The sequence below is a fragment of the Telopea speciosissima genome, chromosome 3 (genome assembly GCF_018873765.1).
Source record: "Telopea speciosissima isolate NSW1024214 ecotype Mountain lineage chromosome 3, Tspe_v1, whole genome shotgun sequence".
Taxonomy (NCBI): Eukaryota; Viridiplantae; Streptophyta; class Magnoliopsida; order Proteales; family Proteaceae; genus Telopea; species Telopea speciosissima.
In genome coordinates, this window is record NC_057918.1 from 2,350,770 (window position 1) to 2,366,917 (window position 16,148).

A 16,148-nucleotide genomic window follows, 5' to 3' on the forward strand; every position below is an offset into this window, starting at 1 on the left:
CAGCCTTCCTTATCAGTTGTTTCATCTCAGGCTTACGGTATGATATCTGTAACGAAGTCATGGCATTTCGCCCCACCACCATGTCCCAAACTGTTGGCCTGGCTTGCCTTCAGGAATCCAAGTTCCAGGAATCTCGCCATTTTGTTTCTCGACCTAACCAAACCAGGACCTCCTTACCTCCCTTACTACCAGCGTCGCCATCGGTACCCCTGTTACCAGCTCCTCTGCCTCGCATCCCCATCAAACGTCTCTCCCCTATTGAAATGCAACAATGGCGTGAAAAGGGGTTATGCTATAATTGCGATGATAAGTTCACCCCCAGCCACCGCTATAAATCTTGCCAACTCTTCTTATTGGAGTATGAGGAGGATGATGCCGATGCCACCGATTCCCTAGTTGAGGTTCTATCCTTAGAGGCAGAGGACACTATGCTTTTGGAATCAGGCTCACCCACTGAGATCTCCTACCACTCCTTGTCCGGTGAGTCATCGCCTACAACACTCCGCTTCACGGGATACATATCCGGCACACCCATCCAAGTTTTGGTTGACGGTGGCAGTACACACAACTTCATTCAGAGTCGCATCGCTCAGCATTTATGTCTTCCCATCGAAGCTGCCCCTAATATCACCGTCATGGTCGGTGACGGCAATCGCCTACAGTGAGAAGGGAAGGTTACGAACCTCTCTGTAAGACTTTTACATCACCCTATTGTTGTGGATGTACTTGTTTTACCCATTTGTGGTGCAGATTTAGTTCTTGGAGTTCAATGGCTGGCTCAGCTAGGCCCAGTCCTATTTGACTATAGCAAGCTGACCTTGGAGTTCTCTATTGGCGATAGACGTATTACACTAATGGGTCATCAATCTACGGTTCCCTGCCAACTCCAATGCCATTATGTTCGTCGCCTTATCGAAACAGAGTCCATCGCTGCTCTGTTCCATTTGGAACTCCATCCAAGTCATCCACTGCCCCCTGATTGCAACAACAGTGACCTCCATACGTTGCTTACCTCCTTTGAGGCACTATTTACAGTTCCGCGATCGTTACCACACGCCCTCAGGACCATGCCATTCATCTCCAGTCTGAGGCTCAGCCTATTAGTGTGCGCCCCTATCGTTACCCGCATTTTCAGAAAAATGAAATTGAGCGCTTGGTTGCTGAGATGTTACAAACTGCCATCATCCAGCCGAGCACGAGCCCCTTTCTCATCACTAGTACTCCTTGTTAAGAAGAAGGATGGCACCTGGCGATTTTATGTGGATTATCATTCCTTGAATGTTATCACGGTTAAGGATTGTTTCCCTATACTGACTGTCGATGAGCTACTGGATGAGCTACAAGGTGCACAGTTCTTCTCCAAATTAGATCTTCGCTCCGGGTACCATCAAATCCAGGTTCGCACAGAGGACGTTCACAAAACGGCATTTCGCATACATGATAGCCATTATGAATTTATGGTTATGCCGTTTGGGCTTACTAATGCCCCATCTACATTTCAAGCTACAATGAATGCAATCTTTCGACCATTCCTTAGGCTATTTGTGCTGGTATTTTTTGATGATGTGTTAGTCTACAGCCCCTCCTGGTCTACCCATTTGACACATCTTCACAAGGTGCTGCAGACATTACAGGCACATGAACTCTATGCCAACCGATCCAAGTGTGCCTTCGGCCAACGATCCGTTGACTACTTGGGATGTGTTGTCTCCATGGAGGGCGTCAAGATGGATCCTTCCAAGATATCTGCTATGCTGGAATGGCCAATACCTGCTACATTACACGACCTTAGGGGATTCCTCCGCCTCACTGGATACTATCGTCGTTTTATTCGACATTATGCCCATATCACAGCTCCACTCACAGAATTACTGAAGAAGGGAGCATTTACTTGGACTGCCTAGGCACAGGTTGCATTCAAACAACTCCAACATGCTATGACCTCAGCCCCTGTTCTTGCTCTTCCAGATTTTTCTCTTCCTTTCACGGTCAAAGCGGATGCCTCAGGTGTGGGCATTGGGGCAGTGTTGTCACAAAATCAGCATCCTATTGCATTCTTTAGCAGGAAATTATCCAAAAAGATGCAAGCAACTTTAGCATATGTCTGAGAAATGTATGCGATCACCCAGGCTGTTATGCGTTGGTGCCAATACTTACTTGGTTGGCGGTTCACCATTTTTACCGACCAAAGGAGTTTGAAAGATTTAAATGCTCAAGTTATTCAAACACTCGAACAATAGCACTAGTTGTTTAAATTACTAGGGTTTGTCTTCGATATTGTATATTGCCCAGGTAAAGAGAATTCTGCTACTGATGCTCTCTCTCGGGTCCCACCCCCACTTCCCACATTCCTAGCACTCACCACACCAACCTTTGCTTTCCTTGATTAAGTAAGAAAGGAAGTATTAGAGGATGAAGAATTACGTAGCATGTGTGATCAACTACAGGCTGACCCCACATCACATGTAGAGCATTCTCTTAGAAATGGGTTGTTGTCTTACTGCCAACGTCTGGTCCTAGCAGCCAATTCCCCTCTCCGAGAATTATTTCTTTGAGAATTCCATGAGTCTCTGGTGGGTGGACACGCAGGGTTCCTTCGCACATATAGCCGGGTGGCCTTGAATTTGTATTGGAAAGGCATGCGCTCCTACGTTAAGCAATATGTTGCCACTTGCTCCATTTGTCAACAGATGAAGTCCTTGAACTCATCTCCGGCTGGCCTCTTGCAACCTCTTCCAATTCCAACTCAGGTTTTGGAGGATATCTCAATGGACTTCATCACTGGGCTGCCAACATCAGGGGGGGAAACAACAATTTTGGTAGTGGTTGATCGATTAACAAAGCATGCTCATTTCTGCCCTCTATCGAGCCACTACACCAGCCACCGTGTAGCTGAAATTTTTGCTACTAACATTGCCAAACTCTATGGCATTCCTCAATCGATCGTTAGTGATCGCGACCCCCTCTTCCTCAGCAGTTTTTGGCGTGAGTTATTCCGTCTTCAAGGCACAACTTTGGCTATGAGTAGCTCCTATCACCCCCAGACGGATGGCCAAACTGAGGTCCTTAACCGATGCCTTGAGATGTATTTGCGAAGTTATGTGGCGGATGAACCAACACGATGGGTGAAATAACTTCATTGGGTGGAATTTTGGTACAATACGGCCTTCCATGCGGCAGCAGGCATGACCCCATTTCAGGCTCTCACCTTGAAACTCAACCTCTCCCATGCCCAAGCTCGAATGAAAGTTCAAGCAGATAAGAGTCGAACTGAGCGCGAGTTCAGCCCTAGAGATTGGGTGTTTGTTAAATTGCAACTGTATTGTCAAAAGTCAGTGGCATTGCGCACCAATCAGAAACTAGGCCGACTTTTGTTTGGTCCCTTCCAAGTTCTGACTCGCATCGGCAAAGTGGCTTACAAGCTCAACCTTCCGTCGGAAGCACGCATCCACTCGGTGTTCCACGTCTCGTTACTAAAGCGCTGTCTTGGGGACCCCTCCACCCAGTCATTACCATCTTTGCTACCTGATGATGAAGCTACACTGGAAGTTGCCGCCATCTTGAACCACCGTTATCTGCAGCCACAAGGAGGCACAGTTCAACAGGTTTTAGTGCACTGGAAGGGGCTGCCCTTAGAAGAGACTACTTGGGAAGATGTCTCAGTGCTTTGCGCGCTATACCCGGAACTAAACCTTGAGGACAAGGTTCTTAGCGAAGGAGATGGCAATGTTATGATTCAGCCAGACACGCCAGCAGGCAACGTGGAGGGAGGAACACGTAGATCACAGAGGCTGAGAAAACGCCCAGTGGCCCTGAGTGATTATATCTGATTATGCCGTTAGGAAAAGACAAATCAAACGTGATAGGGTTTGTCAAGTTGTTAGGAATTGTCAGAGGGAATCTTCTCCATTAAACCTTTATATATTGTAATGCTCTGAGAATGAAGATTATGAAAAATATTAAATATTCTCTTCTCTATCTCTCGTTCTAGGAGGAAGACCACCCTCGAAGCTGGTCATCCCTTACCCCTTCGTAGAACATTGTATCAGTGAATCAGTCCAAACTAGGTAATCTATTTGGATTCGGTTATGTTCAAAGAATGTTGGTGTGATCTAAAATTGAATTCTCATATTCCCTCCTCCTCTTATTGATACAATCTCCCTCCCTCTAGGCCAGTGAGATAAGGGAAAGAGAAGAAGAAAATAAACAAAATATAAATAAATAAATAAACGAAAGAGGAGTTCTCTTCCAAACCAGTGGAAGCAAACGAAAGGGGAGTTCTCTTCCAAACCAATGGAAGCAAGAACTCCCCTGTAGCTGTATTTCCCTACCCTGCCTTCTTTTTTCTTTTTTTTTCGTGAATACCCATTTTTTCCAGTTGAACGAACCCCTGCAAAAATTCCCCCCAAGTGACTCAGTAGTTTGTGATTCCTTGATAACCCCATAATTATGTCGGGAGTTGCTTGAGCAGTAGATATACTGTCGATTGGGCCCCGTAGCTCTGAGTTGGTACATTTTCCTGAGTAAACCGGAAGATGGAGGGTAGGCACTCTTTGCTTCCGTTTTCACCTTAGTCATATTTATAGTATGTGTAAATATTTACTTAAATATGTCATGCATATTTCTAATGTTGTAAATGCATGCGTTCATCATATATTTGTTAATTAAGTTGTAAATAATTAGTTTTATTTTTGGCACTTTAGCATGTCTATTTTAATTGCTTTAAATAGTTTAGAAATAATTATATTTTCTTTCCAAGTTCAAGCATGTTAGTTAATCTAAGTAAGTAACTAGGATAAAAACGGTCGTTTTAATTTTCATTTTTCTAGGTGTTGGATTAGGATTGGTTTTATGCATATGTTATCCTAAAATGCATGCAATTAGTTGTCAAAGATGTTTCTCTCATGCCTCATGCAATTATAATTGGATTAATTAGAAACTAATGCGGTTACTAGATACAAAGGGAGAATATTATGGTCTAGTAGATGGCACATGGAGGGCTACTGTTGGTTAGACTTATTTATATAAGTTTTATTTAGACTAAGAAAATTGTTATTCCTTCCATTTTCTCCTTAGATTGAGAAAAGTTGGTGGAATGTGATGTAGAGTTTACTGCCTATTAGAAGAAGAAGAAGAAGAAGGAAGCATGGAAGGGGTCAAGGGTTCATCAATAGGTAAGCCAAATCTTCATCATCCTTCTTACCTACATAGTTAAATTTATAATTTATCAATGGGATTGTGACAATTTTAGCTATATTTTTTGTTTACAATAAAGCATTGTTTTAAGGGTACTTAAGAAGAAGAAGAAGATACAAGGAAGATATTAGAAAAATAGAAGAATGGTGGTAAGAGGTGTTAGCTCAGGAACCCCCAATTGAGGTAAGTGTAATTTTGATCCATATTATTTTCTCTTGAGTAAATAGTTATTAGATTTGGTTTAATAGTTTTATTAAGTGATGCTTCTTGTTATTCCAGCAACCATTACATCATGATCTAACTGTTTAAAGATGAAGAAGAAGAGGATTGAATAAAGTTTGACAAGACAAACTCAAGGAGGTAGTCGATATTCAAATTCTGAAAATTCATTCAAGTCTAACTATTTGATACATAACTTTTTATCCGGAAACCCCAATTAACCTGCATTAAAGACACGTGGGAATATGAGATGCATAAATAGAACTCTGTACTGTTCAAACAAGTCTGATTATTTGATACACAGCTTTTTTTCTCTAGAAATTCAATTAATCTGATTCTAACTTTATCTAAAAGATAACTTAAAAGTCTAAAACTCTAGTGGTTTTGATCTTGTTCTGAATCTAACCATAAGGTCTTCGAAACTTCCATTAAAGGTATGTGAGATGCATAAAACAGAACTATATACAGTTTAGACAAGTCTGACTATTTTATACATATATTTTTATATGGAAACCTAATTAACCCGATTCAAACTTTATTTGAAGTATAACTTAAAGGGATAAAACTCTTGTATGTTTGACCTTGATCTGAATCTAACTATATGGTCTTACAAAATTCCATTAAAGATACATAAGATTAAAAAAATATAACTTAGTCTAGTTCATGTAAGTTCGACTATTTGATACATAACCCAATTTCAACTTTATTTGAAATATAACTTGAAGGGTTATAACTATTGTGTTTCGACCTTGATCTGAGCATAAGGTCTTTGAAAATTCCATTAAAGACAGTCGAAACAGAACTTTGAACAGTTCAAACAAGTCTAACAATTTGATACATAGTTTCTATCTAAAAATATAACTAGCGTGATTCCAACTTTTGAACGATGACTTAAAGGATTAAAACTCTTTTGTGTTGACATTAATCTGAATCTAACTAGGTCACTGAAATTGTCATTAAAGACACATGAGATGTAGAAAAGAACATGTGTAAATGTATTAAACCTATTTATGGTTGGGTTTTAAATGCCTAAGTGTTTAGTTATGGCAATCATGCTTAGGGGTGTGTGTGTTGAGTTTAATTATACTAATATGAGATTTTTATGATAATTAGGATTATGTTATGTACTATCATGTATAATTATATTAACAGTACATAAATGGATAGTTATCTTCATGTTTTAGCCAATTGTTGGCTAGGTACTAATTTATGATTAAATTGCTTATAGGTTATAGTATTGGGCCTTAGAGCCATCTTCAACGATTTAGGGAAGATGAAGGGCACTTTGGTCAACTAAAACACAATTTTATCGTTTTCAATCACCAGTGAATGGATTGGATTATTTTGTTAATTAGTTTGAAAGCAAGGGAGGCACGTGAAATTCTCCAAACCTTACGAATGAAAATGTAATTAAGACAAACCTTATGAGAGGTACGTGAAATTTTACCTAAAAAATAACACTTTTTTTGATGGAATCCACAATACTAGATTGATATCAACCGATACATATCAGTATATGTTGAAACTAACTAATACAGTTCGATACCGTTACCTAAATCCATGGTGTGGGAGAGGAGTGGGGCTGCCAAAGGTGGTGCCCTGGAGAGAGAATTGGTTATACAAAATTATTTTTGAGGGTACTATTTTTTGGGTGGGACGCAGGGGCATGCCGTGCTAGCCAATCAATGAGAGTGCATAAAGTGGCACAAAAGATGGGCAAATTTTGTGCTATATATGGGGGTATGGTGGTCATTCCGGCTCCTATTATGCGTGGCCGTGGCCCCTGCGTCCGACGCAGAAAAACAGTCTCCCTTATTTTTTTTAGGAAAAAGATATTAAGTGGGGGTTTAAGTAAATATAAAATACGAGAGGGAATGAGAGAAAACTTCCATTAACATTACGAAACAAGCAAAACAAATAGCGCCGTGGGCCGTGAATGACGTGTTTCTTTTTACCAAAAACAATAAAAAAAGAATGACGTGTTTCTTTATAAGACGAGTTTCTTTATAAGAAGCAGCGCCACTTCGTGTTTCATTATAAGAAGCAGCGCCACTTTAATAGCTATTAAAGTTTTGTTTTCAACGATGGTTCGTAATCTGCGGATCCGTCTAGGCCGATACTATCCGTTATCGATCCGGATCGGTCAAAATCGGCCTGTATTGGCAAAAAAAACAACCCAAGTTTAGGTTTTAGAATCGATAAAAATATTATAAAATATAAAATATCAAAAACAAATAATCAAATATCTGTCAAAACTCCCAAAATGGGGCAAAAAATAAAATATGTTTCCAAACAAATCGGACGATCCAGAGAGCGACTAATACCTTGCCGGATCGATCATTAATCGAAATTGATCTGACCCGGTGATTTTTTATCGATCCGATTTGATACCTCAAATCATGTTGGAACTTGGAAATGAATTACCAATAAGACCAACAACTGCTTAGTGCAATTGGTGAGCTGTGGTCGCTTCATGCCCATGCTCATTAGGAGGTCTCAAGTTCGAGTCTCCTGGCTAGTATCTTCTCCCCACCTATTCCTCCTCCCCTAAAAAGTAAAATATATATATAAGCACTCAATTCTCTTTCTCCCCCCCCCCCAAAAAAAAAGGGAGAAAGGTCTCTATCCGGGAGTGTGGCCTAGGGGTGCAAGTTTGGCCCTGTTGGCCCGAACCCGTCCTGATCCGCCCTGAGCCCGAACAGGGCCTAGGCTGAAGATTTCTAGCCCTGAGGGTGGGTTAGGGTCAGAAATGTCTGGCCCTATGTCAAGGTCGGGTCGGGTCCGGGTTGAAGCCTCGGGCTCAGCTCAACCTTGATTTTGGCCCTGGTTTTTTACCCTGATTTTGACCCTGATTTTGGCTTTGATCTTTGCCCAGATGATGACCCTGATCTTGACCCTGATTTTGAACCTGATTATGTATAATGATAATATGATATTATATTATATAAGAAATTATTAATGTAACAAATAACAACTAACAAGGGTTTATAAATTAGACTTTTAAGTACATTATATATATTATATAATCTATAATCAGGATTGGGAAGGATTAATGTGTAAATTCATTGAACAAATAAAAGGCTGAGAGAGTAAGTGACTGAGAGAGTTTTTCTATACCAATTAATAGATAATGCGTGTTGTTATTTGATAATGAAAATTTTATAACTTTATATCATAAAATGAGAGAGTGCTACCTGTTTGTGTAAAAGCATGCGTGGTCATGGCTTATAGATATAGTCTGTTTGCACTCAATACAGTGAAAGCATATATTAGGGTTAGGGTCAGGGTCAGGGTTAGGGTCAGGGCCAGGGCCAGGGTCAGGGTCAGGGTCAGGGTGGTCAGGGCCAGGGCCAGGATCAGGGTCAGGGTCAGGGCCAGGATCAGGGTCAGGGCCAGGGTCAGGGCCAATCAGGGCGGGCTTGGGTTGGGCCTGGCCCATCAGGGTCAGGGTTTTTAGGCCCTGAGTCAGGGTCAGGGCGGGTTTGGGCCGAGCTAAGGGGACTCAGGGTTGGGCTAGGGTTTTAAAAAGCCCGACCCAACCCGACCCTGTTGCAGCCCTAGTGGCCTATGCCAGTACTCCCATGAGTCTATCTCTCTCTTTCCCATATGAAAAGACACCTATACGCCTTTGTTTTGAGGAGGACAGAGACACATGGGAGTGCTGCCGTAGGCCACACTCCCGGACAGAGAACTACTTCCCAAAAAAAAAAAAAAATACTGATAAATCATTCCTATGCACTCAAAGCTTTTACTCAACGACCATATTGCATACTTCGACGACGTACCTTCCAAGCCAAACATGAAACATATCAGGGGTGAGTATTGAAGGTAGTCCACATGTGCCATTTGGTGACTTAGGTATTATTCAAACTACCATTAGTACTTGTTATGGGTAAAATACTCCAACCACTCACAGTAAGACACGTGGAGACACAGGAATAGGAAATTTCATGAGGTTTTTTGCCTTACTTTCCCAATATGGAAATCTTCTAAAATCCCAATAGTAGGGAAATACACTCTGATATGGAAATTAAGATCCAAACCACCAGTTCTCTCCATTGAGGGAAGGAATCTTATCAATCTATGAGATATAGAAGATTGCTTAACACAAAATCTCCAAGAATAAGTTTCTACTCCTATTAGGAAACTACTAAATCAGGTTGAATCCACATCAGAGAAGGATCCTCCTCTCCAATCACGGTTACCATGCCATCAATATAAATAAAACTTTCATAGTGTTTGTTTTTATTCTCTTCCACCGGTATTTCGTGAAGCGCAACTCGTAGCTACGAAAAATCAATTTTCTATTGCAACAATGCGCTTATTACCAAAAAAGTAAATACTCTACCTTGGCTCATGGTGTTGCCCTTAGAAGAGTGTCAAGATCTTTCAATGTTCAATTAAATGTTGCCATCTCTTAAATTAATTAAAATCTGTAATATTATTCTATTATTTTATATTTAATATTATATAAAATTTTGAATGAAGATAAATATTATCATTTCACAAATAACTTTTTTTGTGAATTTCTAAACACATCTATAGAGCAATTCGAAAAACTAGGTTTTATGACCTAACTCGTCTTCTTCGAAATTTGGTGAGTCAGGCAAGTCATGTTTTTTTTTTTTAAATATATAAACAATAACACTTAATGGTTGAAGGAAAACTTTTGTCTTATTTATATGAAACCAAGATAGTTTACCTTTAAATAAGACTCTCTGCCCTACAAAATATGGCATAGAGTCACATGGTAGTGAGAGATTCCTTAATGGTTTCCGACATAATTGGAAAACTAGATTTTGATTATAGTTTACATTGGCAAACTGTCCGTTGAGGCAATGATTTCACTGCATTAAAAGGCTTAGCAATTGCTTTCTTAGAAGTTTTTGCAATTTTCTGTTGTCTACACCTCTCAAATTAAACAACCATAGCGACCCGATTTCAATTGAGGGCTAAGAGCAGAATTAGCACATGTCTTAGCTCCAACGGCAACAAAACCCACATAGCTGTCCTACACTCTAGCTTAATTTTGCTATATGGATTGATGATTTGTTGATTCTAATTATTGTATGAGATCGAGTTCATTCCCTATTCAACTATCAAATCCCTGTACGTATCTCTATCATCCCATAATAAGGGGTAGATATGTCATTTTATAAGAGGGAAGAGATAGAAACAAGAAGGTGCGAGTTTACACTATGCAACGTTCTTTTCCCCTTATTATATATTGTATGGCCTATTACGTTTGGGTTTGTTTAGGGGGCACAAACCATGCCCAAAAAAACCGTGCTTTTTAAAAAAATGTAAGGGCTGGGCTGGGCCAGGTCGGGGTTGAGACATCGGGCTTGTTGGGTCCGAGTTACATGCAATTAATTCCAATTTAGAATATTAGTTTGGGCTGGGCTTGGAATAGGTAGAAATAACTTTCAGGTTAGGCTTGGGTTAAGAAAAAAAGACAGGCCCAACCCACATGCATAAAATAAAGCACGGAATTAAATCTGAGGTGTGTTTTTTTATTTTTTTGAGTAAATCTATCAATTACATTGTTGAAACTCTATGAGAATTGGTCAAATGGAGCTATTCTGATCAAGATTTAGACCTTGAACCGTTCAGCACAAAGTAGTCCAAAGTTTTGAAAATTCCCAAAAATCGACATCGGATCGATTCAGCTCCTCTCCATGAAGGGCATCACTTAATGAGTGCGGAGTGCCCAGTGAGGCATCCAAAGGCTGTGTTGTGCCGCACATATCCCATGGCTGATGGCACGCATTGAGATTTATGCGACTAGCCTAACCATTGGATGCCTCATTGGGTGATGCCCTCCAAGAACAGAAGCCCAATCCCATCGGATGGGCTTTGTCTGACATCCAATGAAGTATTGTCGCTGTTGAATATGTATCGGCAAAGCTGCATCCGACATTGATTCTTGATCATTTGGCGTTGGATGAGGCTGATTACTCGAATAGGGTTTATTCGGGTCAGCCTCATGCTTGGACCAGGTCGTATCTAGGTTAAATAAAAAATCATTTATTTAAATATTTACCTTAAAATCATTGAAAATAATTTTCAAATCATAAGTCTGAATTTATTGATTCAAAATGCATAGGAAAGCTCTTTCTGAGTACTTCATAATGGAATGAAGATTAAAAAAAAAAACCCCCATTTTTAGCCAAGATAATTTGAATGTGGGTTTGAAGGCCAAAAATAAAATATTTTACGAAATAATGTTCAGATCAATCGTTATGAAATCGTTTTTGAATTCAAAGATTTTTCTTATAAAAATTACATAACAAAGAATTTTGGAGTGATTTAAAGATTGTTTGATCACCTTTTGATCTTGTCAAACTTTTAGGGGTATTTCAATAATTTTTTAAGGTTGCGTAAGATTTCATAAGCCTTACAACAGAAAATTATCGCCCCTAGTACTGGGGGTGGTCCAGTGCCCATAGTGCGGCTGGGCACCGCCCATGTGTGCATAGTGGGCCCCACCGTGCACACATGGGTGGTGCCCAGCCGCACGATGGGCACTGGACGCCCCCAGTACATGGGGGCGATAAGAATCCGTGGCCCACTGTGCATACATGGGCGGTGCCCAGTCGCACGATGGGCACTGGACGCCCCCAGTATTGGGGGGATAAGAATCCGCCTTACAACTGGGTACCCTACACTGTTCTATAGCACCTATTTTTTTAGGAGACAAAATGAGGTGTCTTCGGTCAATGACTCTTGAATAAAATAACATCAAATTGAAATCATCTTGAGCATGTTCTAGAGTGAAGATGTGTAGATCTTTTTCAAGGATGGTGTATCCTTAATTGACCACCATGCCCCTTATGTATAGTGGAAATTTCACCCTCTTTGTGCTATCGCGTATTTTCTCATTGGTTGACGTGCACGATGTGGCCCCTGCATCCCACCCAGAAAACATCGCCCTAAAAAAAAATACAGAAAAAAGAATGAAAAATGGTAAACAATAGCTAATATCAATTTTTTTCAAAACTTTGGTCATGGTGTCACTGTTCTCACCGTAACAGTGCCTGAAACCGATTAGGAACTGGAGCTGTCTCACCCATTAATAAATTAGTAAATAAGGATAGTTTTGGTTCTAGATCCCAAAAAGATGGAATTTTTATCCTGTCCGATTCCCTAGCTGATATAGTTGTCCAGTTCCTCTCATAGGGAGGCAAAAATGACGATTTAACCTCACTCGGGCAGTGTGTTCGGGCAGGGGGTTAGGTCGTCATTTTTGGCCCCCTATGAGAGGAACCAGACAACTGTTCTGGGTAGGAAATCGAAGAGAATAATGATCCAAAGAGATGGGGGAACCGTCCCAATTAACCAAAACTATCTCGACTAATAGGAATACCAACCAACTGAGCAAACAATGGTTTTCTATACTGAGAGTAATCTGAATATTAACTAATATTTTCATGGGAAAAAGTTCTCTGTCTAGGAGTGTGGTCTACGCCAGCACTCCCATGAGTCTATCTCTCTCCTCCCCATGTGAAAAGACATGTTTGCTCCCTTGTTTAAGGAGGAGAGAGATAGACATATGGGAGACACATGGGAGTGCAGGTGTAGGCCACACTCCCGTACAGAAAACTGCTTTCCTATTTTCATATAGGGAAAATAGTTGATGAGGCGCCAGTCAAGAAATCAAAGGGAACGGTTATCCATTGAACCATAGCTATGGAACTTGGGGACCATATAGATTTCCATAATCCCCTACTACTATTTAGGACCACCATTGCTCTCACTTGGTAGTCGCCAATAATTACAATGGATGAATGGAATCACCATCTTCACCATCTTAGATAGGGGGGTTACTCTAATCCGTAGGGGTGTCAACAGTTGCCTTTTTATCTGCATTATCCATCTCTACTTTGGAGGGTAAATGGGGAGAAGAGTTCTTCAACTAGTTGAAAAGGTCCAAAAGGTCCCCCACCATCCACATTAATAGATGGCAAGTGGCAAGTGGCAAGTGGGCAACAAGTAGCCTTAACCGAGCCCAATGGAAGCCCATAAAATTAGAGTCTAGCAATTAGCATAGACCTCACATCTACGGCTCGAATGTCCCAACAGAATGCATGCATGTATGACCACCTGTTAAGAGGCCTCTCAATATAGAAAAAGATACTGTCAATCCGGGTAGTATGTAATCGTGTGCAGCGCCTGAGATGAGGTAGGCGCAGTGACCGCCTTACCCCTGTTCGGGCAAGGCATCGGGCACGGGGTAAGGAGGTAAATGCTCACCGCCTCATCTCAGGTGCTGCACATGCAGCACTGCTGCTCGGATTGACAGGAACCGAGTCCCTCTCAATATAGTCAACCGTCATTATGCCACATAGATAAATGATGAGACTATTTCGACTATTGGATGGAGATAATATGATTTGGATTATTCATGTGTCAAACTTTGTTATGAGCCAAACGTCACCCAATAAAAATAGGATTATCAGCTCACATGTTTAGAAGTTATGCTAAAATATATAGAATTGGTCACATGACAAAATGAAGTTTTAAAGATCATTTTGGAAAATGGTGGATAAAGAGAAATTTTGAATACATGAGAGTTAATGATTGAGTTTGACTTTAAAATTCGACAAGTGGCCAATCCAAATCATATATTTTCATCCAACAATTAAATTGCCATATCACTTTGCCACATGGCAAAAGTAGATGGCCTGTGTATACAACTTTTTGTCAAATGATTTCTTAAATTAAAATGCATTTTCAAATAAGTATTTGACAGTCACCAAAAATAAAAAAATATTTGACAAAAATTTTCATGCACGGTCTACATTAAATGCAATCAGATTGTTATAAATGCTCATTCAAAATGTCATATCTTACCAAAAATAAAAAATAAAAGGGAAGCAGTTTTTTGTCCTAGCGTATGGCCTACGCCAGCAATCCCATGAGTCTATCTCTCTCCTCCTTATTTGAAAAGACACTTCTCTACCCCCTTATTTTAAGGAGGAGAGAGATAGATTCATGGGAGTGCTGACCCAGACAGACAGAGAACTTTCTCCCAAAATAAAAATTCAAAATATCATAAACATCCCTATCCACCCTAATTGAGGGAATTGATGGGAGAATCTCCGGTTACCTTCTCCTAATTATTTAATTATTTATGATATAATAAAACCATTTTGACATTGTCAATAGCCCCTTGCTGAAGTGGTTTGTGACATCACTCCATATGGGAAAGGTCTCCGGTTTTTTGTCCTCCCTCTTCCCCCTTCCTTTCTCCCTCCAATCCCTAGGCTCTCCCTCCTTTTGTAGCTCTTTAGTAGTGTAGCTCTATAGTACTGTATCGTCTATTGTACTTCCACTCTAATGATACAAAAATGACTCAATGTTTATAAACGGTTGTACTTTACAACTATTGGTTGGGGGTGGGGTAAAAGTGTAATTACACATCTCCTCTCAATCCCATCCAACAATTGAACGGTCGAGCATGGCTATGCATAAAACCTTTTATTTCGATTAAAAATAAATAAAAATTCTGTTAAAAAAAAAAGTCATTTATCGTATTCTTCAATGTTGCGTAAGAGTATTGATGTTAAAACACATTGTTAATTCTTTTTGCCAGTATCCTTTTAAAACCTATGGTATTATGTAATGGTTTAGATTTTCAATGGTTGTACTCATTATATATATATTTTTTTGGGGGGATCTGGGGAGGGAATCTATACGCCTCTTGCATGTGTTAGAATCTCCCACATCAATTCAAAGGGTGTAGGGAAGAGAATGTCTCACGATTCATATACATGAAGCCTACATGGTCAGGGATAGGGTTCTAGAGCATGTCATCGGGATTAGTATCGATCGTTGCAATACTAACAAGGATCATTCATATCGGATTGGATTAGACACTTCTACCCCTTAAGAAACCAATAATTTTTTTCCATTATTTTCCCTCCCCTGTTTCGATAGCATAAATATGGTATCAGGTAGGTATCAGTGTCAGTCACAATCAATGTCGACATAAATGGATGGATGCCAATCAATCCCATCCTCATACCTAAAACTAGTATGTGAGAGAGAGCAATTGGGCAATTTGGATCCTCTATTGTCGAGTTGTTCGGCAGGACCGTGCTGCCCAGATACGGTGTTGCACGTAATGTCTGCCTTATCCCTGCCCCAAACACCTTGTCCGAGTGGAGGTAAGGCAATCATTGCACGCAACACCACGTCTGGACAGCACAGTCCTGCCGGCGAGCTCGGCAGTAAAGGATCTGGATCCGCAATTGGGTGCTTTCAAATTAGAAACTGCGTGAAGAAGAGTGGCAGCTCGAGCATTTAACATCTTAAAAAACTCTAAAACCCAATATAGAACAAATGATTCTCAAAAACTTGCTTCTCAATACTGAAGTTGGTAATGTTTGCAGCTTTATTATATTTAAAGCCCAATATAGAACAAATGATTCTCAAAAACTTGCTTCTCAATACTGAAGTTGGTAATGTTTGCAGTTTTATTATATGCTTGTCTTTCTGCTCTCTGTTGAAGCGTCAAGTCCTCTCTGGAAAATCAGGTTTTTCAACTATGGTTGACATTGGAAACTCTTAAAAAAAAATGAACGATTTCATTAAACAATCACTCAAGCTTCCTCAATTGGTGGAAGAAAACAAAAAAGAGAAAGATAATAATAGAGGAAGATCCCCCACTCGCACTGTTATAAAGCCCTCCATCAGTCATCACATGGAATCTCATCAAGCCACGTTTAGTG

General features: G+C 40.2%; 1 long non-coding RNA gene across 1 annotated transcript; it reads right to left on the minus strand.

The window, feature by feature from the left end:
• Positions 1–170: 170 nt before the first annotated feature.
• On the minus strand, positions 171–7,946 carry LOC122653950. The gene is made up of 3 exons (XR_006331865.1): positions 7,849–7,946; positions 6,942–6,944; positions 171–181 (listed from the first exon to the last, which is right to left on the minus strand). It is a non-coding gene; the product is annotated as an uncharacterized LOC122653950 (long non-coding RNA).
• Between the last annotated feature and the right edge of the window lie 8,202 nt (positions 7,947–16,148).